The sequence below is a fragment of the Plectrocnemia conspersa genome, unplaced genomic scaffold, assembly GCF_051122295.1.
Source record: "Plectrocnemia conspersa isolate PC_06_02 unplaced genomic scaffold, ASM5112229v1 ptg000012l, whole genome shotgun sequence".
Lineage (NCBI taxonomy): Eukaryota > Metazoa > Arthropoda > Insecta > Trichoptera > Polycentropodidae > Plectrocnemia > Plectrocnemia conspersa.
In genome coordinates, this window is record NW_028277176.1 from 3,554,423 (window position 1) to 3,579,641 (window position 25,219).

Below are 25,219 nucleotides of genomic sequence, written 5' to 3' on the forward strand. Positions count from 1 at the left end.
ATACTAAAAAATACTGTATTTTAACCATTTATTAATGGGTGTATAAGTCAGATAACTATCAATAAATAAAAAAATTCAGAGACTTCAGTCAAAACTGCCATTACGACTCTGATTCTAAAAAAATAAAAGCTTAGCCAAACTCACACTAAGCGAAAAATCGACAAGACCAATGAGAGCAACCGATTTAGTACCAAGCAGTCAACTATATTCCAAGAATTCAACTTGATCTTTGATATGACTTGGAGGCTACGATGCAGTATCACAACGAAAAAACACGTATTTATTTTTTATTATCAATTACAAATCTGACTATTATGACTTTTTTATTGTGGTAAAAAATAATTATATGGTAAAAAGTAAAAAAATATGGTACACGCCTAGAATGATAAATGAGTAAAGTACAAGTAATATTTTTAAATAAATAATAATAAACTACACAGGATATTTTATTGTGTATTCACAAATCCTATTTAATTTATCTCCCATTTTTTTTATAGAATCACATTATATATTCAAAATTATTACTTCACATCTTTCTTCGCTCTTCCTTTTTCGGCTTTAAATAACCCAGACTTGAACGGGTCGAATATGTAACCTGATTATATTATACGATATGTGACCTCCGGTCATAATTCGGCCCTCGTGGACGTTTAAACGGGCAAAAGGGCAAATGGGCCGTCGGTTCATTGGGGCCACGAGAAAAAGTTCGCAGCGACGGCTCTTTTTCGGTATTTGCCGTTTTTATAACTATAACAACCGAGCCGTAAAGAATTGCTCCCTCCAGGGGCCATTGTATAATTTCGGCGAGGGACAATCGAAAGTAATGTTATGACAGTGGATATTATTGGCTGGGTATTATCCGAATAGGGTACTCTATCACCGATTCCCACTTGGACATTACGGTCGTAAAATTATAGGTACCATTGTCAAAAAGAGATTTAAATAATATTTTATTATAACATATACTAACAATAATAACCGTAATATTGTATCGTTAAAATACCATAAGGACTGGAATCAAATCCCTTTACAAAAATCAAATGATACCTTTAAAAATATATTTATAAAAACCTAGATTGTGAGAGACGTTTGTTGTTTGTATACTAAACTAGTATTGCACCTGTTTAATAATCATTTATAAACAAGTTCTAAATTTTTTTTAACACATAAAATAAATATTGTTTTTAAACTGCCAATAAGAAATATAGATATTTTTAACCTAATAAATAATTATAGATTTCATACAGATAGGTCAAAATATTGCTTGAGATTTAAATGCAAAATAATTGGTTACGATTATGATTTTACACATCACATTATTATAAATGTTTTATGTGCAATAAAAAAATTTAATAAAATACATTTATTAGAATAAATTATTGTATTATAAACCTAACCCATATATTTTAAAGTCTAACCTATAGTTCAACATAACTTGAAATTTGGATTAAAATTTTAATAAAAACTCAAATTAAAACTTAAAAAATACATTAATAGATAAGAACAGAGACGGTAGTACCGTTCTAAGTAAAATTAGATTACTCCACCCCGCTGGGTGTTCTTTAAAGCTAAGATAAAAAAATAATTAAAGGCTTTTCATATCTGAGAAAGATACCCGCGGAGAGGAAGTACGTCATACTTAATCGCTTTTCCTTCTTCTTTGTTGCCGATGACGTACAGTCGCTCTCCTTTGTGTTCCTCTTTTTATTAGTCAGAACTTAATCGGAATATTCAGATAAAATAGCGAGCGAATGTGTGTTTACAACGGCAATTTTTCAATAGTGGCAATTTATTACCGTCTGCGAAGCTTCCGTTGCGAAAAATGTAAATCTGATTGAATCGAGCTTTAAGAAGATTTAAAAATTTCAATCATAACGTTACAAACACTACATAGTTTTAAGACTTTTCGCGAATATTTGATTCGTTTTATTCATGTTTGCTATAGATTTTACTTTATAAAAATAGCAAAACAGTTCTGAAATGTTTATTTAAAATATATAAAGATAATACAATGATAATGAATATGCCAGTACACTGATCAAATAACTGAATTAATTGTATAGTAAATGCAATAAATATATAAAACAATATTTTTTAAATTTTATCAGCTAATTTTATCAATGTTTTTGTAACAAATTTAACGCTGAAATTATTTCAGATTAAATATAATAAATTTAGTGCAAAAAATCAACAAATAAAAAGATTAAATTGCATACAATAATAAAATTGTTTTTGTTGTTATGCTTTCATTAAATTTTCCGTACATCAATTTTTTGTTGTTTTTTCGGAAAACCGTATTTTTTGTGGCAGATATATGCACATGAAATTCTTCTGAAATATTATTATAAAACGTGCTTTTCACATCATTATTATTCAAAATATAACATTATATAAACCTTTATACCTTTTCTGCGGCTTAAAACCAATAACGCAATATATACCGTATATCAAAATTAATAATACATCCGGAGCTCGCTGGAAATGTATAGCAAAACTTATTTTAATTAAAACCGAAACACAATCGAGCGTGCGGTGGACAAGTTATAAGCCAATTTTCACATTACACACTGCCTTCGCAGATTTCTTGCATTGCGAAACATCTAAAATAATGCTCTGTTCTATAAATTACACTAGCGCAAAAAGTCAATATTATCTAAGTGGTAAACTCTATCTCAAGAAGACTTAATAACGCCGCCGCAATTATATAATATTTAAGATACTAAGAAACTATCTATACTATATGTTTAATTATCGATTAAAGTACGGCGTTAAAAAGGCGCCACATACTTTTCGAATTAGTGCACTTTGAAGGCTTCTTACGTCGGTTCTTGTCTGGCCAAGTTTTTAATAAAGACTTATGTGACCTATATTTTATGTATGAAAAGTTGAATAGTTGTATTAAATATTTTGTAATATATCTAGGAACATGAGCAACGTAATTGAGTCTGTGTAACGTTTCCATCATCAAAAACTACCATAATATCGTTCATATATTTTTTATTGCATTGCTCAAATATGGACGTTTTATTACCAGCGTTTGGTTGGGTAGTTAAATAGGAATTACTCCCACAGAACATGTTTACAGGATAGCCAAAATTACGGTGAATTGCAAATAAAATTGTTTATTTTTTTCGTCATTTTTATATGATTCTTTGGATGTAGGGACTAGAAAAATACTAAGTATATATATATATACGTATATAATTAAGTGCAAATTTGTATTTGTAAAGATAATAAATATTATTAGAGTCGTAAAGCTATATATAATGGGAAATATGTGTTTGAAATTTTACAATATAGGGCTTTAAAAACTGTGATTAATAATTTAAGATTTAATATGTTTTTTATATAATTAAAATATTTATGCATTAGTTATAAAATAAATGAATAAAACTGTTCAAGGCTTGAGAACCCTAGGGGGTGTGACTTTGTAGCCAGTGAGGCGCAGGTGAATCTAGTTTTGTTAGGATATATTACAATTGTGTCAGACTATGATTGGAAAATATTTTCTCGGAGGGGTGGTGGAGAAGCTGTCGCAGGGATGATGTCTGTGGAAAGTCCTCAAAGATCTTGTAAGTGCCTGCAGCGTCTGTTGGTGGGGGCACGTCTGCCAGGTGGAGTGAATCTCTTGGTCTTCTCGAGTGGCTGCTGGTGAGTGCCTTCTCCTCATTGGAGTCTAGATTTAAGTATCATCCAGACAATTATATAAGTATACGCTTTTAGAAAGTGACATTCGCTTGATGGGCATTGTCCAAGGTCGTATTGCATTGCAGCGGGAATCTTGTAACCATTTCGCAACAACGAAATATTTTCGCAATGCGGAAAATATAAACAGTAAGAACAAAACTCGTGTTATTTATGTGGTCTAAATCCTTTACGCTATTTTCATCTTTCCTTGTTGATGGATGATCATTTTGGTCATGTAAATTAAAATCATGTTTTATTTAATTTTACAAATGTGATATTTGTATAGAGCACACTGTTATACTGAATTTCCTTTAAAGGTTCAGCAATCGCTGTCATATATAAAGTCGTTCATTTCATCCCTTCATCAAAATTAAACACAACACCATACACACACAATTATCTGGCTTTGCTTCACGTCGGCCGAAAAATTCCCGAAAATTCAATATATATCGGAAAGATCTTTTGTGTAGCGTTTCCCGGACCCTTGATAAAATCAAAGTCGACTTCTTTCTGAAAAACTCATTTAGATCGGCCAATAAAGTCGGAACGGCCCAAGCTGAACCCCCCTTTTACGCATCTGCGTGCCTTCCGCAAAATCCATATGTGGCCGCGCTGATGGTCCGTGATTTTGTGAGTGAAAGGACACCAGAGGTCCCCTCTCATCCCATTTCCCGTGTGATTTATATCACTTTTTGTCACGGGAAATCTTTCCATAGGGGGGACGGGGTGGAAGGCAATGAGCTTTGCACGGAAGAAAAATATTACAAGCGTGGCTTTGACACGTTCGGAAAAACGCACGAAATGGGGTGCTTTCGATTGTATGGGTGGGGATAAATCGAGTGAAGGGTTTTATTATGTGCATAAACAATGTTTATTATAAGTATATTTGACTTATTCAAGATTGTTATGGGCTTATTATTACATCATAATACATTTTATTTTATCAAAAAACTTAGTTTTTTGATAAAATAAAATAAAACAATTTTATGTATTTATTTATGAAATTATAATTTTTATATTATTAAAGAAGAAAAAGTTCCTATTTAGTAATACATATAAACAAACAACCTATTTATTATAAAAAAGCAGTTTTTTTTAATGAATATCATACATATGTAAGTCGTTAAATGACAATGCTGTATATTAGGTGTATTGCTATCATAAATATACTTTATTGGTAGTTTTAATTTGTGCTACTTTTAAAACAAATAAGTGAAAAAATATGTTTACAAACGACAAAACTAATGAATGGCACGCACAAGTTTTATCTATTATCTTAGTACAGTGAACCTTAGTTTACAAGCATAATTGGTTTCAAAGACGTGCTCGTATTACAAAACACTCATATACTATGTAGCAAAGCATACGTATTTATAATAAATAATGAAAACGTAACTTATTTTGATCCTAAATCCAAAAACATCAATATAAAACTGATTAGCACAAAATACACGTATATTTTTTATTTTGAAAAATTATTAGAAAATAATTGAATTTATCAATAACACTGGCCAACAAATATTTTGTAACTAGATTTTTCTGACTGATTTCGACTAGGTTTATCATACATATTAAAAGTCTCTATGGTGAACATGATGTATTACGACAAGTTTTGATGTTACAGTTAAATTATTTTTTGGATCCCATACATTAAACATGTAACGGTGATTGGTATCTAGGAATGTTCCTGTCTAATAAAAGTTGTAATGATTGGGACTTCGTTATAGGAATACTACGTTATAGGGGACTATACACCCATATAAAATTTAATGTTAGGTTCTTTTAGCTGTATTTTATAAATCTAACGAAATCACCAAATCAAACTTTTTCCCATTTTTATGTATTAAATGACTTTTAATTTGGTTTGTAAACAAGAGCACATGCTTATGTTCTTATTGCGACTCGCGCGCGAAAAATGTACTTGATTTTACATTGCATAAATAATAAAAAAAAGTAAATATAAATTATCAAAATAATAAGATATAAATAAAAAACAAATATAATTCAACAGTAGTTCGAATTTAATATAAACACATGTACGATTTGAACCCATACCGCTATGATTCAAAAACAATAAAATCCTTGACATTCGACTAAACTTGACGTGCTTTTTTTTTTGCTTATCATATCAATTTTATTGAGTCGATTGGACCATTGTTATGATGTCATAACTACAGATCTATGATTTAAATAATCGCTCAGATATTTTTTACCATACGAAAAAACAAATTTTTAATTATTACAGCTAATAGCTATTCGACGTTTACTAAAAACAGTGTCTTTTATTTTTATATATATATACTTTTACAATCACTTTATTTACAATATTCTCAAAAAAAAGATATTGTTTAACGACATTAAATTAATACTAACGCTTGTACTAAGCAAGGAAAAAAGAGATTATATATTTATTTTTTGATAAGTCAAGTATTTATATTAACATATTTTATTGTACACGTTCATTACACCTAATGATAAATTTATATTTGTATGAACAACCTTATATTTTTAAAAGTTATTTTTTATTTATTATGAATATTAAAAAAATCAGAGCCCTACAGATAAACATTAAAATGTATATCATACCTTCCTACAGTTAACGCACTGGACCCTCTGGATTACGCCAATTTATTGCGATCTATTTATGGCGTAAATCATTCGCTAATGATACCAGCCCCATTCAAACCGTCCGTTCCAATTCAATGGGGTTTAATTATCTGCTCCGCCATTTTGCGACACCCCTCCTCCGCTGTTGCACATTTGCACCGCGCATGGGGAAAAATGTCAAAGCAACCACACCTACCGGGTATATCGGGAAATAAAAATTATTAGCGGGTCATAAATCGCGGCGTGTCGCATGCACACACAAGGGCCCGCTTTACAACGGCGACAGGCTCCCAGGATAATAACACTTTTAACTATAAATTTTTCGTTTCGTGCACGCACTTTTTAAAAATTTAATTTGTCCTGGATAGCGTCGCCTTTTTTCGTTTTCGATTTTTTTTGTATGGCTTTATATGTGGCATGCCGGTAATGAAACTTTATAGAATTTCACGCGCGTCACGCCACGTTGTTGTATAATGAAATGCATACAGAGTGGTTCAAAAATGCATATCATATTATTTGTGCAACGTATAAAGGTTGCATTTCATTACGTGAGTACTATGTTATAATATGTGCATCTATGCATACAATGTATATTAGGAGAGTAAAAAAAAATATCCGGCATATTATTTAAAGCTAATAACTGCATAGAAAAGAAACATTAGCTGCACTTGCCATAATTATAACCAATTAATCGACATAATAGAATAGGTTTACACAAAATAAATCTACACCTGACTAAAAAAAATAATATAAACAAAGCTGTACCTCTACTTGTTTAAGATGGCTTACATAACATTAAGATTTACTCAAACTAAAATCATCTACAAATCTGACCAAAGACATGTGAAAACTATCTAATAAGAAATTTTGGATATTTAAGTGTTATGTTATAATTGCATAGGCGCCAAAAAAGCTAGTAGCAGCTGGGATATTTCGTGATATATTTTCGCGATGCTTTCACAGGGTATATCTCTCCTCTATGATCAAGTGTCACATATTTAATAATTCTGGTACGAGATAACTCTGGCGAATCACAGATGAGGATGTTTATAAGCCTATTGCATCGTTTTATAGACACAGTCCCGTAATATGTTGACGCTTTATAAGAAAGAAGGCCACTCCGGTGATTGGTTATCATAGAGTCTAATAAGAATAGTAATGTGTTTAGGTTAAAATGTATTATATATAAGAAATAGATTTTTAGCGGTGCTTATGGGGTATTGAAGACACGAAACTGATGTGTTATTAAATTGTTTGTTCAATATTTCAAATTATTACTGCAATTATTAAACCCTCTCTTCCGTCATGTGTGTGTCCTTGTTTTCAGGGTTCGTTTGACAAACGATTGTAAATGTGACTTTTAAATTATAAAAAACTGTGCAGATAGTTAAAACATCCATATAAGTATATAAGAGACTTAAAAATTAACTGGCTTTAAAATTGATTCAAAATCATGATTTGGACTTGTAATACAGTGTTAAAAAAATACGGTCAATAATTTTATTACGAACAAAGTAATAAGCTTAGATTAAATTTCAATTAATCTTCTTCAAAATATATTTCTTGGCAAATGATGCATTTATCTATATAACTGAGAAGATAAGCCTCCTAAACCTTAGAAGTAGTATCGGAAGCGGACCGCCCCGGGCGGCACTTGCTTGGAGGCGTTATTTTCGCAATGAAAGGAGCTTGATCTAATGCGCTAAAAAATATATATACGATTAGCTAAGAGTTAAGTTGAATATGTGAAAATATACAACGCTCAAAAAATGCTGATTTATGACCCGGCCGGTCTTAAAATGCCGCCCCAACTGATACAAATATTTTTGGCTAGCAACATAATTTATAAAAATGAAATGTATACCAGATCTTCCTCATTGCTTGTTAGAGGGAAAAGCATGCTAAAATAAATAAATTCCTGATAACCAAAACCATATTTTATTAAACTTGAAAACTGTTTTTTTTATTGATTTAATTATTTTGAATATATTTTTATAAGCATATAATAAGTATAAGTTTTAGCACCATGAAGACATGCATTATTTTGCAGATTTTTTGGAAAATCCTATTTTGTATTAGTTATTTATAAGGGAATAGGGGTGGCAAAGTTAAGGATCGCCTCGGAAGACACAAACCCTTGCTACGCCAATGTTTGAAAGATAACGTATCTAGAAGAATGTAACTCCTAGACTAAATCATTGATCGGTACTCTCCCAATAATGAGGATGATCGATATCAATAAGGATTAGAAATAGACATTCACAGACAGAGTAGTATTAATAGTATAGCTGTGGAACTGTGGTACAAAAGGCAACGAAAAACCTCTGTACTAATCTCTTGAGAACAAACACAATAGGCGTTCGTCAACTTATGGAATCAGACAAGACACCAGAAGAAGAATACTAATATTTAATTTGTTCACGAGTACATTGCAAGTAATTAGTATTTCCAAGTCATTTGGTTTAAGAGTGATTTTCAATAAGAGCATAACAAAATTCAGTTTCGATTTGATGAACGAGCAATGTCCTGCAAAACGAGCATTATGCATACATCTTAAGAAAAAGAATTTGGCACTTAGTCATTGGTTATTGATAACGCTCCTTCTCATTCTCCAGATCTTGAAAACGACTTACTGAAGAAATTCGAGCTCATTATAATTAAGTTTATTCCTCCCAAAACCACTTCATTACTCTAGCCCATGAATAAGCAGGTTATATTGAACTTCAAAAAACTTTACATTATATCACTATTTCAGCAACGCTCCGAAATGATCAAAGGAGAAAATCTTACTATTAAAATAAATAAGTTCCTAGTTAAAGTTGTTCAGTGAAAAGAAAAATATTTCACTGAACTCTCAGTGATAGATATATCAATAATTATTTGATAATAAATTTAAATTAAATATAAATACATGTATTTTGTATAAACAATTTTTATAAAAATATTTTAAATTTTCTAGCGAATTAATAATTAACTTTAAATAATTTTGCTACTAAAACATAATATTTTCCATGTCTTTCAATTATTGTTACTTTTAGAATAAACTTCATAATCACTCTATACACATAATACTATCGACACGAGTAGGCTTCGACCTTACTACGTCAACCGTATAATTATTGTCGTTTTCTTTTCGATAAATATTTATAAAAGTTCACTAAGTGGAGGTAGGTGAAGGCGTGACAAACGTGCGACACGCGTGCCGACGTTTTTCACCTACAAAATCAACGCCCCTTATCGGGTGTATGCACCGAAAATTACTACTATTTAATCTTGTACCTGAAATGCCTGGAGTGGGTCTTTATATTAAGTTATAAAAGTTTTTTTAAACAACTATAGCAGAATATAATAAATTATCAATTTGCAATAGAGTTTCAGAATGTAAAATAGATACTTTTAAAAGTACACAATAGCACCATTGTACCATAATAGCTATTAATCCATAGAATAAGCATAGTAATGATCCACGATCCATCTATTCACGAGCCCGCTTACATAGTTGACAGTGTAATCTGAGATTAATTGACTGTGTTCGCTTTAAGTTGAAATATGAATACGTTTAATAAATTACACGCAAAACGCGCTAATTTATTACACGCGACTATGGGGAAACCGATGGTTATAAAATAGGTTAAAATAGCAAGCATTAACACATAAACAATTTTCTATATTCTTAGACTCAAAAATACTTTATGGTTATGTGTTATTTTTGCTTACTCGTTTTTAAATTAAATGACCTGATTATTCAGAAGTATTTTTATTGACTGAATTATTCGCATTAATTTTATAAATAAACTAGTTATATGTATATTATGATTAGCTACAGATTGAAATAGATGTCTATTGTAAACAATATTTTTTAATGAATTTAATAGAAAAAATCTACACATAAAAATCAAAAGGCGTATTTTTGATTAAAAAACATTTAAATTTACATGTTATAAATAGGGGAAAATCCTTTGTTTCAGGAACAAATCATATTACATCTATACAACACGTTGGTCCGTCAGGACGATGTAATATCGATCTTAACAAAGTTGCAACCAGGTCATAGAAATAAAAAAAATATGTTTTAAATAATCTTTTAATAAATCAAAATGCAGAAGTTTTTTTTTTTATATTTTGCGATAGGTTTTAAACCTGAATTCTGAATAGCAATATTTAATATAAAACTTTAGATACTCCTTGAAACCTTCACAACAGGATTTATCAATAAAATGCGAAACAATATCAAGTTAGTGTCATCGGTGAGCTTAAAGAATATATAAAAAAATATCATTTAGTAACAATTCTATGAAAATAGTACTGTTATATTGTTTATTAAATTTATTTGGACTTAAAATCCACAGTTTAAATACTGAGCTTGTTACAAATTATTGTATTGTGAACATTACTAAGTACTGTTTTAAATTGCACCAATTTTCTTAATTTATAGCGTTATTAGTATTAACAGAAAAAAGCATCCTACTACAACAGTAGTTTCTTCTTTGGCATAGAAAAAATTAATCACCAAAATCCAGATACTTTCGAATTAAATAAACTATTTTAAAATCACATACTTTTTTAGACTAAATCCTGGAAGCGTAACACGTCACACAGATCCAAGCGGAAATGTTAGTGTTTTAATCTACATATTTTACTTGAAAATATGCGCTCATACTTTTAATCCAAAGCTGGCAACTATACTATTTATATCAATAACACAAATTCTACATTTTAAAATGATTTATATTTTTAGCTATTTTTTTTTAATCCTAACTTCACTTTTAATTTTCTTTGGTATACTAAAAATATTTATAAAGAAAACAACTTGATATTAATTTTTAAGTATGTAGTTTACTGTATTCCTTACTTGAGAATAAATATGTTATACTAGAAAATTAATAATATAATTTTAAATTACATAAAATTTTACATTGCTTAACTGTGAATATTTTAACTTTCTTAGATATATTTATATGAAATTAAACGGTTGAGTGTAAACCTCGAAATAATTACTAAAAATACAAACATATTACAAACTGTTATTTATTTATAATATTTATTAATTATTTGCTGTATTATTTATGAATAATAATGTATATATTTTACTATTTATAAGTATTGCTTGTAATCAAAAAATATTTAGAAAAAATTTAATGTATTTAAAAATATTAATAATTATCAAAAAAAATATGTACATCTAATTTGGTTTCCATCTTGATTAAAACATTTTTTTATTATATTAAAATGTAACAATAACATTATAACTATATTAATAATTTATAGCAAACTATCGAAACAAGTAATAATTTTTTATGTACTTAATAACATAAATATATAAAAAAGCAATAATTATTGTAAACATTATAAGACCAATTTAAAAGTTTTTCTCCCAACTTGAAATTTCAACTCTAAACAGTTATTATTGGTGTATTTAAATATTGCATAATATCTTAACGAAATACAATAAATAATTTATGATATATAGCTTAGCAATTACTTTGATTAAAAAGCTAAAAATACATAAATATATACTACTTTGTATTAAGCTAAAAATTCCTTAGGGTCAACTCCTAAGCTTGATCAACAATATCATTAAAAATAAATATCAACAATGTCATTAAAAATAAACGCTGTTTTTGCATACAAGTCAAAAACATGACGAATAACAATATCCTTATTAATTCCGTTTTTCGTTTTAAAGCGTATTTTATAAATTTAAAGCTACTTTACATAAACGATATTACAGTTAATTCAACTAAAAACCGTTTAAAATATGAAAGGACCCTCTTGTAAATAAAATATTAAATTCTTTTTACATAAATTTATTCTCGTAAGTTAATTTCGCGGTTAAAAACACACGGAAGTGGCACACATCCACGGATGCATCACAAATGTAAAACTCACCAATTCAGGCACCGGAACCACAGCCTCGGCGTACATTTCGAAATATTTTCACATTGAGCATACGCCTGGTAGAGGTATCTCGAGTACATCCATAGGTATCCCGAGCCAGGTATTCCGGAACTCGCGTGCCGCAGTTTCAGTATTCATGGAGCAGCGTCCCTCGCATCCGCCCACACGTGTATCGTATGTTTTGGCGGGACTACTAACATCGGGTTAAGTTTCAAAAGGGCGTCCGTGGCGCTGACAAAGTTCAGAGAGGGTACGAATAAAATTTTCGAAAAACATTAACGGCGGGGTATAAATATGTTGTTTTATTGTCACACGCACTTCAAAGTCTATTAATATTTAATTTAATTATTATTATTATATTTAAATATTGCAAGATTATATAGCACTATATGTACACATGTATAATACAGTATTAAAAAATCCATTATCTGAAAGAAAAAAATATTTAAATGTATTTTTTTTTATAATATAATTTGATTGATTGGAAAGATTCGTGGGGATCAAGCTCGGTTGTGAAAACACTGTTACATGTATATTAACAACACTGATTTTATATGGTAAAGTTGAATATAAGGTCCTTTAAATTAACAAAGTTTAATGTGTGTATTTTTTTACTAGAGCTATTAAAATTATAATAAAATAAAATATTCCACATTTTATGTGTGAACGTATATACTAAAACTCCATTTTCTTAAAAAATATAATGATTTATATTGATAAGTTAAATCGTAAAAATAATAATGGATTTATTCAAGAGTAATAAAATTAGTTTTAATTATTATTTAAAACAAATCAACGACTCTTATGTGAACGAGTTTTTGATATTAATGGTTCAATTAATTACTGTTTAAAATAATTAATACCAGCCTTTAATATAATCTTACGTCGCCTTGGTAAGAAAGATGAGAGAGAAAAATACACTATACAAGTAATTTTATTTAAAGTTCTTAACTATAAGAACAAGCTTTTAATTCTAAGAAAATTATTTTTTTATTATAAAAATAAAAAATAAATTTAATTGCACAAAAGTAGAAACAGGTATGGATTCCTATTAATAAAGAACTATAGTTTCCATCAGCATAAAAAAAGCATATGCAAATATTATTTTCTTTGCAACATAATTCTTTTATCTTTCAGAAATTTAGTGGCTTAAAGATGTTTTGGATTATTTAAAACAATGTTAGCAAGTCCTTTACTGCAAGATAAAAAATAATAAAAAAAACAAAGTCTTCGTCACAGAATCCTTATTTCATCTTGTAGAAAATGAATGTCTCAGATATGGTTATAATGCAAGAATATGTACAGAATGACTTTAAATTAGCACTGTGTCTAAAACAAATCTGGCAATTTAGTTACTGCAAAATAAAATAAAAATAAAAAAACTAGAAACTTTTTTCGGATATTAAATGAATTATTATTATTTTCACAGCATCTTTCTTGTATCTTGCAGAAACCAAATGGCTTAATATGTCTCAGGAGCAGTACTAATGCAAAAAAATAGGTGCAGAATGTTTTACCATTGTTTCTAAGACAAATCTGGCTATTCTGTTACTGCAAGATCAAATCAAGATAGAAGAACATGATGTCTTTTTTGGATGCATCTTGAAAAAACACAATGGCTTGATATAAAATTATAAGGGCACAATAATTCTTTGGATAAGCACCATGGCAAAGATATTGCTGAAAATTTCGTTACTTTAAAATAAACAAAGATAGGATAAAAGGTTTTCTTCTTTTCTGCCTGAAATGTTTTAGGTACAGTGGTAATACAAATACAGATGCAGAATTTTTGGATTAGTAGTGTGTTAAAAACAAATCTGTTTTACAATATAAAGAAAGGATAAAATTAGAAGAAGATTTTCTGGGATGCTGATTGTATTATTATTTTTGTCATCGCATCTATTTTTATCTTGAAAAATGGCTTTAAATGTCTCAGGTATGGTGTTAATGCAAATGTTTGTGCAAAATGATTCTTTAGATTAGCACTATATCTAAAAAATATCTATAAATTCAAGTTTTATAAAATAAAAGAAAGATAGAAATACAAGAATACTTCCTCGGATGCTGATTGTATTTTTTGTTTTACTTTTACCACAGCACCTTGTATCTTACAAAAACTAAACAGCCTAAAATGTTACAGATACGGTGGTAAGGCAGATATAGGTGCAGTATGATTCTTTGGATTATCACTGTATTTAAAATCAGACTATTTATAAATTAATAATAAAAAAGAATTCTGGAGTCATTTTTGGCGAAACAGACAAAATTTTAATGCAGTGAAAATTTCTCAATAATAAAAACATGTCTTGTTTTTCTAGTATTTATGCATTTATGTAACGCTACACTTTAATACATGCAAATATTTTTTTTAAATTCCACCAATAAATAAATTAAATTACTTTTCTCCTTGGGAGTTTTTTTTAAGGAATTACGATATTTTTTTAATGGCCTCTATTTTTAAAAAAATGGTAAAGAAACTGGATAATAAGCTCAATGTAAATTTTTGTGAAAATACTTTTTAAGCATACATCAACTTAACCTCCAAAATCCAAAAAACAAAATTATTTTCAGAAAAATTAAAGAAAAAGAATGACTTAAGAGCATTTATTAAACATAAAGGAGAATGTCTATCAAGCAGTTATAAATATTAAAATTTAAATTATCCATGAAACATGCAAAGTTTGGTCAAAGAACAGAACATATCCACTATTTGACCAAAACCATTGCTGTTTTTTATATAATTTATTTTGTATTTAATTTTTTTACTGTTTTTAAAATATGTTCATCAAGGAATGGTTAAGTATTTACATAAATACAAGAAAATATGTTTTTTTTCTCTTTTGTTACATTTAATAATTGTTACATGTTAGAATTTTAAAAACAAATCATGTAATCAAAACAAGCAAAATCAATTTTTTACATTTTTAGAATAATGTTTTTAAAATAAAGCACATAAAACCATTGCATAAGTGCTCATTATTAATTCTTAGATTTTTGTTGAAAATATATAATAACTTTTAATGGCATGACAAAATACATATAATAATGACGGAAAAATGTAAAAAATCAATTTTTTTTTTAATTTTTATGTTTTATAAACATAAAAAACACCTTAACGTTTTACAGACAGTCTTAACGTTTTACAGACAGTCCTATATGTTTTAGGTTCAATGTGTTCCGATTAGGCAAAATCGACTGTATTTAGAGTTTATAAATACATTTTCTTTTCAGTATAGCTGATATTTTTTTAATGTCAGCAACAACGAACTTTTATCAGCGTTATATCAGTTGCTGATTAAAATTACAGCACCTTTATTTATGTGAGATATGACATTATAGATATTTGAAACAACACATAATTACTTCAGCAGGTTGAAAACTTAGCATTAATTATAAGAAAAAATAAAATATGTAATATTTAAACACAATACTAATGCAAAGATATGTGCAAATCGTGTCGTGGGTATTCTTTATAAATAGGTGAAATATTTGTGATTTAAAATAACAAAAATCGTTATACCAACAGACTTAAATTTGTGATAAACTATTAAGAACTACATAGCATAAGTAGATTTAAAATATGTGCAATAAACTGAATTTTAAAGTGAAATCAAGATACACTCAAAATAAACTGAAATATTATTAAAGCAATCAAAAATAACATTGACATTAAAATTAATATTAAAAATATATTTTGATGTATTGCAAAATTATATTTGCAAACTTTTGATTTTTCGCAACAAGTGCTTTCTAATATATATTTAAAATATAATTATAGAAATACAAGCTAACCTAAATGTAAATATATTCTAATTTTAAATAAAGAAATCAATATCTTAAGCCAGGTTTTGACTATAAAATATTGGGCAGTAAGTAATGTTACTTTATTGCGTTTTCATCACATAGTATTTTTAAGCACTGTAAATAAAATTACGTTAAAAGAAAAACATTTAAAAATATTCAAATATTATGAACTTAATTTATTTTTGCTTTACTTTAAAATTAAATACATAGATATTATTTAGGTTAATTTAATTTAATTTTGATTAAGCATTGTAATTAATAAATATTAATAAAAAAATAATTAATAAAAATATGTATTTATTGTAATATAGCTGTTAAAATTATATTTTATTATTAAACCTAACCTCACCTGACCTAACCTAACCGACATTAATAAATAATTAAAATTTTATTAATATCGGTAAATTATACACATATTATTCAAGGAAAATTCAAATTATAGGTCAAATAATTTAAATTAAATTAAATGAGATTAATTTTTTACGAACAGAAGTGAAAATAAAATGATAAAAATAAAGAGCACTTTATATTAAGAAATAATTCATTATAATAAATTAATAAAGGCACGCACATAATAAAAATTAAAGGATAAATTACGATGTTATTAAAACTAAATTTATTTTAATGTAGAAAATACTTAATATTTATAATTTAATAACACGTAAAATATAAATTTATTTTGTTATTAAATATAAATATAGGACTCACTTTTATTTATTTATTGAAAATATTTTGCTATATTATTTTTATTTATATATATGTAATCCACGGCGAATTCAACAAATATTATTTTTAAATTATGATGAAAATATTATCTCGGCGGTTATTTGTTTACTGTTCGCTTTCCGGAAGTGTACAAGTGTCACGTGTCGGCGCGTTTCCGGTCCAGGGGTGGCGCGTGCACCCCCGTCGGCGGCGCGAACGCTACTGAACCCCAGAGGTACTGGGGTACGATAGTTACTCCTGCCGTCCCACGCAGACTCCTTTTTTTGCCTCCGAATACGCCGAGTCCTGTACTATCCTGAAGGGATGCTTCGGACTGTCTCTTGAATGTAACATAAGACCATTTCTTTCGCTATTGACAGCTCGTGATTTGGCACCCAATTACGTCCGGTACGTGGGGAATTTCATGAAGGTTACGTGGGAAAAAATATTGGAGAAAATATTTGAAATTGAGGTATTTTTCGGTTAAATTATCGTGATATTTTTATAAAATGCTATGCGTATATTTATTATAATTAAAATAATATAATAAATCACAGTACTTACAATGATACATCCAGTCAAGTGAAAAACGTAAAAATCAGGTATTGCCTCAAGATTAGGAAAATTGTTATGGATTTTTAATTTAAGAGCTCTACAAACAACTGTAAACAACTCGTTAGAAACAGTTTAAAAAAATAACAAAAGCATTTTTTTCAAATGAATATATATCAGTTTTTTCTCAAAAATAATCTAGTGAAAATAAGTGTGCATAGTGAAGTGAATACACAAAATTAAAGCGGATTTAGTTACCACAAGGACGGAAAAACGTGATTTGTAATGGAGCAACGAATCAGCGAGATCTACTAACAAGTATGACTAAATTTAAATTATTTATAATCCATATCATTTAACCTACTTAATGGGCTCCAAAATAACATTAAAATAAACTTAACTGAATATTCGAAAATTACCTGAAAAAAACAGTAATTCTAATAAAACACCTATTTATCAGCGGTTGCCTCAAATATTTACACTAACCGAAACAAATTTTAAAAATAAATAATAAAATGTGTTTTTGTAGACTGTGTGAGTGCTAATATAAAAGGTAAAGTCATTGATCTAATGCTTTAGAGCCATTAAAAAGTGGTTTGAGATTCATTTAAAAAATATTTTGATGATAAACCACAAACTATTATTAACATCTAGTATTATTTTTAATAATGTAAATAGTAAGGTTGCTAAATATTATAAAAAACATTATTGGTTTATTTTTGATAAAAATGGTTTATTAAATGGGATAAGAAATATGTATAAGTACCTAATAATTTTTATATTATCGTGAAATATGTCTAAAAAAAATTTAAAAAATGCATCACTAAAAGTAATTTAGAATAGGAATAGTTATATAAATATAAAAAAACATGTTTATTCTTGAAAATCTAGATTATTTATTACGTTATGAAATACTTTTTTACAACAATATTTTGATATAAAAAACTCAGAATTAAATCGTATGTTGGGGTGGTGTTAACCTCCTTAAGCCCAGTGCACATCGCAATGTACAATAATTTATTGCTTGTTTTTGAAGCCATTTTCGATTTATTTTCAGCGGGACTTTTTGTATATCACAGTGTACACTATATTATTTTTAAATACACCTTATTATTTCAAAATACAAATAAATATTTTTCATGTCCTTTTAATGTAAGTACTTAATAAAATATTTAACAAATATATTTTTTGTACAAAAAATTTAAATTTTGAGGAGGTTAAGTTGTATTGTGAATTATCATATTAAATAAAAGCAAGGCATACAAATATTATACACAAATATTAAATTAGGTTTATGGGCAAATAATTAATAATATATAAATATTTTTATTATGATGTGATATTGATGGTATTTTTTCCAGTACATTGAATAATTTCTAAAATGGTTTCAAGCTTCATATGTTATATGTTGATACAATATTAAGATTGTTGTTACATAAGTATACTTTATATAATATACAAATTTTTTCTTGTGTCTTGTGTATTGCCTGTATTATTATTTTTGTTGTGCTTTTTTAATCTTAATGTATATTATTCTGATATAGCTTATTATCACACTTTAATATTATCACATTAAGTATTAGGAAAATCATAACAAACGCGTCATCCATTCATCCAAATTGAGATTAAAAAACAACTTTATTGAATCGCTCTTTTTAAGGCGTAATTTTATTTTTTAATAATTTAAAAAATGCATGAAACAGCGATTTTTCATCAGGTATTAAATTGCATTATATTTTTATTATAGTTCATCTAATGTCTGCACTACATTCTCTGGAAGTTGTCCAAGGTTAGCCAAGGACGGAGAATATAGTGGATTACTTCGGTCGAGTTCGGTCTAAAATCTCTCGGAAGTTGTCCAAGGCTACCGAGAACTAGAGGTAAAGTAAACATTGTTGGCAAACGGACCGAAGTCAAAAAAACCGAAGTCGGAGCTGTTCTTTCGAGAGTGAGCGGTGAGATACTTCCCCTTTTGCTTTAAGTGACGAGAGTAAGAGAGATAATGATATGGTTATTCGCAAACTGAGATAGAACGAGTAGCTCAGTTCAATTTCAGTATGCGCGTAGGCGTCCTATGATTAACACGCACGTCGAGCACTGCATCGTGGTCACGTGGTCAAGTTATAATACCACATGCTTATCGGGGACTTCAACAGACTCTTACTGACATCTTTGAATATTTTAGGGCACCAAAAGGGATTAATAATATTTTTGATAGTATATTCTTCTAACAGATATCGTTATTATATTTTTTTTCATATAAAATTAAATATTTAAAAAATAATTAGTGGTACTTGATTTTGTAAAAAAAAATCGTTTCGAATATCCTTATGTATTTTCCTAGCTCGGTTTATATAAATGTCACACCATAACGAATTCTTATTTAGAATTGATGGTGACAAATTTTAGGATAGTCCCAGATGTGGTGTTTTTATTCTGAAGTATCAAGTAAAAGCCGACAAAGATTTTGCGTAAATTGAATATTTACGACCGAAAAGTTTACACTGATATTTTATTGGTGAGTGCCCACACAAACTTTTATAATTATTAGTAGCGTAATTTTAATAATATCAAAATTTAATAATTGCGATTATTTGGCACATTTTTCGATCGCGCGCAAATATGCCAGCTGTACATGACAGCAGCCGCCGTGCATACGTTATTCACGCCCGCCGTCCGGACATAATATGAAATTTGTGGCAGTGTGGCCGCTACTCGGAAGTCGGCGACCTCGGCCGACTTCAGTTGAACTTCGATTCGGACAACTTTCAGAGAGTGTAGTGCAAGCATATGATTGTATTGCTTGTAAATATTTTTTTATATATATTTACAACCCCATTTTTCATTATATTATGAGTCAGCTAATCTGCCTTTTACCAATTAAAAAGCTATAAAATAAATATTATATAATAATTATGCTATGATAGGCGTTTTCGTAAGTGACTTCTAATATATTCTTAGAACAACTAGATTATATGGTATTTGTGCATCAAATGATTGTGCATCAAATGATAATAATATAAAAACTTTTAATACAAAGTTTGGATATTTATGTATAAAATGTTTCCTGTGTCAGCTATTCGAAAATATACATTTTTTTATACCTCATTATTAGTATGCATAGTATCTTAAGTTTTTAATGATTGAAAATATATATACAATACTAACTTTATACAAACTAAAAAAAAAGGGTATGATAGATCACGTTTTTTGCATGAAAACAATTTTAAAAAATATAATACTTTTGTAAGCAATGGACTGATGGATTATAATATTCAGTATTTTCAAATATACGTATTTTTAAAAAGTAGCGAAATTCGGTTGAATAATAAAATTAATTTTAATATCAATTTTAAGTATTTGCCGAAAGCGGATCAAGGAAATGCTTTTGTTAAAGGCTGACTACTGATTGTGATTTATTATATATTCTGCCGGTTTGGCAAATACAATTTATAACATGACTTGAGATTTTTTTTTAAAAATTCTATACGTAATTGATTTGTCTACTTTAAAAACAAATGTGTAATGAAATTGCGGTATTATTAACAATATATCACTCTGAAAATTTTAACGATATTTTATATGACATGTCTCTTGTAATTTTCTTTGTATCTTAAATAAATGTTTTACTAATTTATTTTTAGTATAGGTGTATATTATAATACAAACATTTGCAATATCTAATATTAAAGACTATTTCAACCAGCAAATTTAAAACTTAAAAATATGCAGTAATTTATTTTAAAACGTCGTTTAAAATAAACTTTTTATTTTTATTCGTTTACCTTATTTTATCAGAGGTTGGCTTTATTATTAGCGATCTTAATTTTGTTTACTGCTGCACAAAATATTTTAGTGGAATTGCATTTAAACTTTTATCTTAAATTGCGTAGCCTTCAGATGTGACACCTGCCTTCACTTATTCTTTCGCGTATTTTCCCAAAATGATGAGTTGATATAGTTTTTATATTGGTCCTCTTATAATATAGCCGAGATACTAAAGCTATTTTTATCCTGATGTTCCGCAATACTTCTTGTTATTTTATCATACATCAGAGGACTTCAATATGCGTAATTCTATTCATCCAGTATATTTTAAGCATACGCCTATTTTTAATTCTTGGCAATTAATCCAAAATGTATAGGAGAATGGTGAAAATATAATAACAGACCTTGCGCAATTTTAACTAAATGCATAGAATAAAAGTCTTATTCTGAGAAATACACTACTTGTCATATCTTTTCGAGCTCTTACTTCTTAAAATAAGTATCTGTCCTGTGTCAGTATTTGTATTGGTTCATTATAGATTTTTACGATATTTTTGTTGGAAATAATAGTTCCGTTTTACGAATGTTTATTTTCATCTGAGAGTGACACTTTATCATCCGCAAATAAAATTTTATAACCTAGTTGACCATTTATTAGTATTCTCATATTATTCTCATCTAGATATTTTTCAAGTATTGATTTAAAGTATATATTAAATTAAAAAGGTGATAAGATGCTTTGTCCTACTCTGCATCAAATTTGGCAATTTTAACTGAATTTACTTCCAACTTGAACATTGCCTGTTTTATTTCAGCACAGATTTTATTATTATTATTAATTAGTGGAAATAATTTGGATAAAAATATTTCCACGATTGGAATTACATTCGAAATTTTTCACATTGTTCCGTTGTACTTCTAAGATTCTAGACATTTTTTTATTATAAATTAAGTGCCTTATTTTGATAATCCATCATTAATTTACGTCCACGTCAGCTTCAGTTCGCTGATTTATAGTATTTTTAATTATGTATGTGTTATATTTTATAAATGTATGTATAAAAATATTTTTTTTTTTTTTTGTAAAAGGTTTTATATGTTTCTCCTTAAATCTTTACTTTATTACACTTAGGGATACCTTATTATTCTTATTTTTTTTATTTTTTTATTGTAAACAATGAAAATGGTTATAAACCAGTATTGTGTATTTAACATGTCTGTATACTATTGTACCCATGAATATTTCTGAAAAAAAAAAAAAAAATTAATTCACTTTATAACACATTAGTACATTGCAATCTTGAAATAGGATCCATAATTCTAAACACCTGCAAAACCAAATACTCTCTTATGATTGAGAAAATCTGTAAAAAAAACACACGCTTTGTGATAATGGCGACGACAATTCTTTCTGGATATCATACACTTACCGTACTTTAAAAATCGATTCTCTGAAATTTCGATCATTTGTTGGGTTGACTTATTATTATGGTATCACATACTTTTCCCCCATTCTATTCTTTGTAAGCCTTGAGTAATGATTTATCATTAAATTTAGATTAGCCATCAATTTAATATGCAATTCAGATAATGTGCAAGAGCAACGAACACTCAAGAAAAATATGACTGAATTAAAAACGAAGTGTCAAAAAGCTATTTGCGGGATGACAGTGGAAGAGCTGCTGGTGTGCAATCGCTGCCTCGATTCCTAAACACCCGGTAGCTCAGTAGCTCGGTATCAGACGCCTTCAGACGAGACGCTCCCGACGCCCACGGAAGGCTTACTTTTGCCCACCCACCCCCTGGGACCACCCATCTGGTACAGTGTCACAAAGTCGCCCTTAACGAGGGCCACAACAACCATTTTCACCGACCGGTGTACTGCTGCTATAACAGTACACAGATGTTTGTCATGTTTAGAAAAAAATCTTATACAGAGATAAAATTTTTATCGTATATATTTTGGTTATCTAAGTCTATTTTTATTATTAAATAAATTCTGTAAGGGATTTTTTATTTATTTTTTATAAATTTAATTACATACAATAATGTTTTTTTAAATGTTGAATAAGTTAATCCATTATAAATAAGATAGGATAAATACCAGCACAATAAAGGAGTGGTAAATGTCGCTGATTATTAGCCTGAAAGACCTGGGTTCAAATCCAATAAGGACCATTTTGCTTTTCACAGAGATTTTCTTAGTTCAATTTTCAAAATTATCACATATATAGTGTTGCTTAATATTATATAAAGTGCAAGCTTAAAAAAGCTTTTATTGAAAAAGGGTTAAAACTATCATTTTATATGAGCCGTTAATTAGAGTAATAAAACGTTATTAAGCATTTTGAAATATAAAAGTATATTTTATATCATATTAAATTTGCCTAGAGTATAAGAGCCATCTACGTAAAAGCAATTTATGAGGAAGCTGTACATGTGTTCTAGATGAAACTCAATTAGCATGCTATTAAAAGCGAGCAAGCGACTATTCATCGTGTCTTAACAGGTAAAAAGTGATGTTTAAGTAACTTTTCACTACAGTCTACTCTCACTTAATATGTGAATATAATACAATTTATTTAATAATATGAATTACGTCAAAATTTTGTTAATTGGATAAAAATGTTTGCGTATATTTTCATCATTAAAATGGGATTATATGTTTCATTGTATTTGTATACAAATTAAATTGATAAACCTGTTTGTTGAATCCGATTTATTCATCATGATGTGTGGTTCCTAATTATGACAATAAACCATAATTAAATACAGCGTCATCAATATTATCAATGTAGTTTAATCATAATTTAACATTGGCAGTATAAAAATTATATAACCATATAACTACCGAGTGAATTTATATTATCAAAAATGTATGATAATGCTGTTAGTGTCGTTTATAATATATAAATGCATAATTTAGATACTCACTAGTTAATTAAAAATACTTTATTAAAAAGATATGTAGCGGTGTAATGAACACGCACAAAATAAGTTACGGTGATAACTAAAACTTTTCACAAAATCATTTCACAAAAAGCAAACAATCTCTCTCTTTCTCTTTCTGTAATTGTTTCTTACTTGTAATTATGTATCTTAAATAAATTTAAAACAAGGTATAGAATATTAACAATATTAATAAGAAATATTTCTGCTTGCTTTATATATTATATATTTTTAAATCGATTCAGAGATTTACTGTTCGATATTTGCTACCTTTGCTACCAAAATATCAAATATTAAAACACAATCGCGACGAAATCCGCCATTTAAAAATATATATAAGTCTACCCCTTATAGTGTAGAGCTTGAAACTTTGTTATAGGAATACTACGTTATAGGGGGGACATAAGCAAATCAAATTTTTTTCTCATTTTTATGTATTCAATGACTTTAAATTTAGTTTGTCAACAAGAACACGTACTCTATGTTCTTATTGCGACACATGCGCGACGAATGTCCTTGATTTTGCGAGTGCCAGGGGACTCAAACTTTTTGAGTCCCCTGGCACTGCTTTTTGAGTTCTTTTTTTTTTAAATGTGTATAAATGTAAATAGCATTATATATGAATTTCAAAAATATAATTTAAATATTGACGGATAATCAATTAAAAATCACATACACTTGGGTATCAGTCATCAGATATTGACGCAGAATTCACACTATCAAACATGTTTATCTGCGCTTTATTACTTATATTTTTAATAATCTTTTTATTGTTACACAGCAACAATCAATGTGTTATATTTATTTATTAAAAAATCCCTTAAATTAAATCATTTGTACATGTTTTATACGTATGTATATGTCCAACGATTCAATAATGTCCATTATGAGGTATATAAGTTCGGAACAAAATTTCCTAAACGTTTAGGCGCTCATAAACCTGACCCAATATAGTAGGAAATCAAATCAGCACAAACCCTTTTACGTTTAGAGTGTTTCACGGGTCTAACATGTCAGTACTTTGCCTTTGGGTTCAAGTTACATAATTTGACATACTCGTCCACGGTGCTCAACACCAGTTCAAGTTCGCCTACAAAACTATGGGTATATGCTTTCACATTTATAGGGTTTTTAAGCAAAAAGACCTATCTCTTTCTAATACGCATATTTTCGGGAAATTAAGAAACCCTTTTAGATTCATTATTGCTATAATTACTAAAATAAACCTGTATGTTTATGAACTTTTTTA

The 25,219-nt window shown here is 28.4% G+C and overlaps 1 protein-coding gene across 2 annotated transcripts in view; it reads right to left on the minus strand.

Moving 5' to 3' along the window:
* Nucleotides 1–12,370, minus strand: part of LOC148227970 (agrin-like) — a 196,439-nt gene extending 184,069 nt beyond the window's left edge. Inside the window, exon 1 of one of the 2 annotated variants that reach the window (XM_088200001.1) lies at nucleotides 12,184–12,370. The gene's annotated coding sequence lies outside the window, so the exon portion shown is untranslated. The remainder of the gene's footprint in view (nucleotides 1–12,183) is intronic. The other variant, XM_088200002.1, reaches the window with a different exon arrangement.
* Between the last annotated feature and the right edge of the window lie 12,849 nt (nucleotides 12,371–25,219).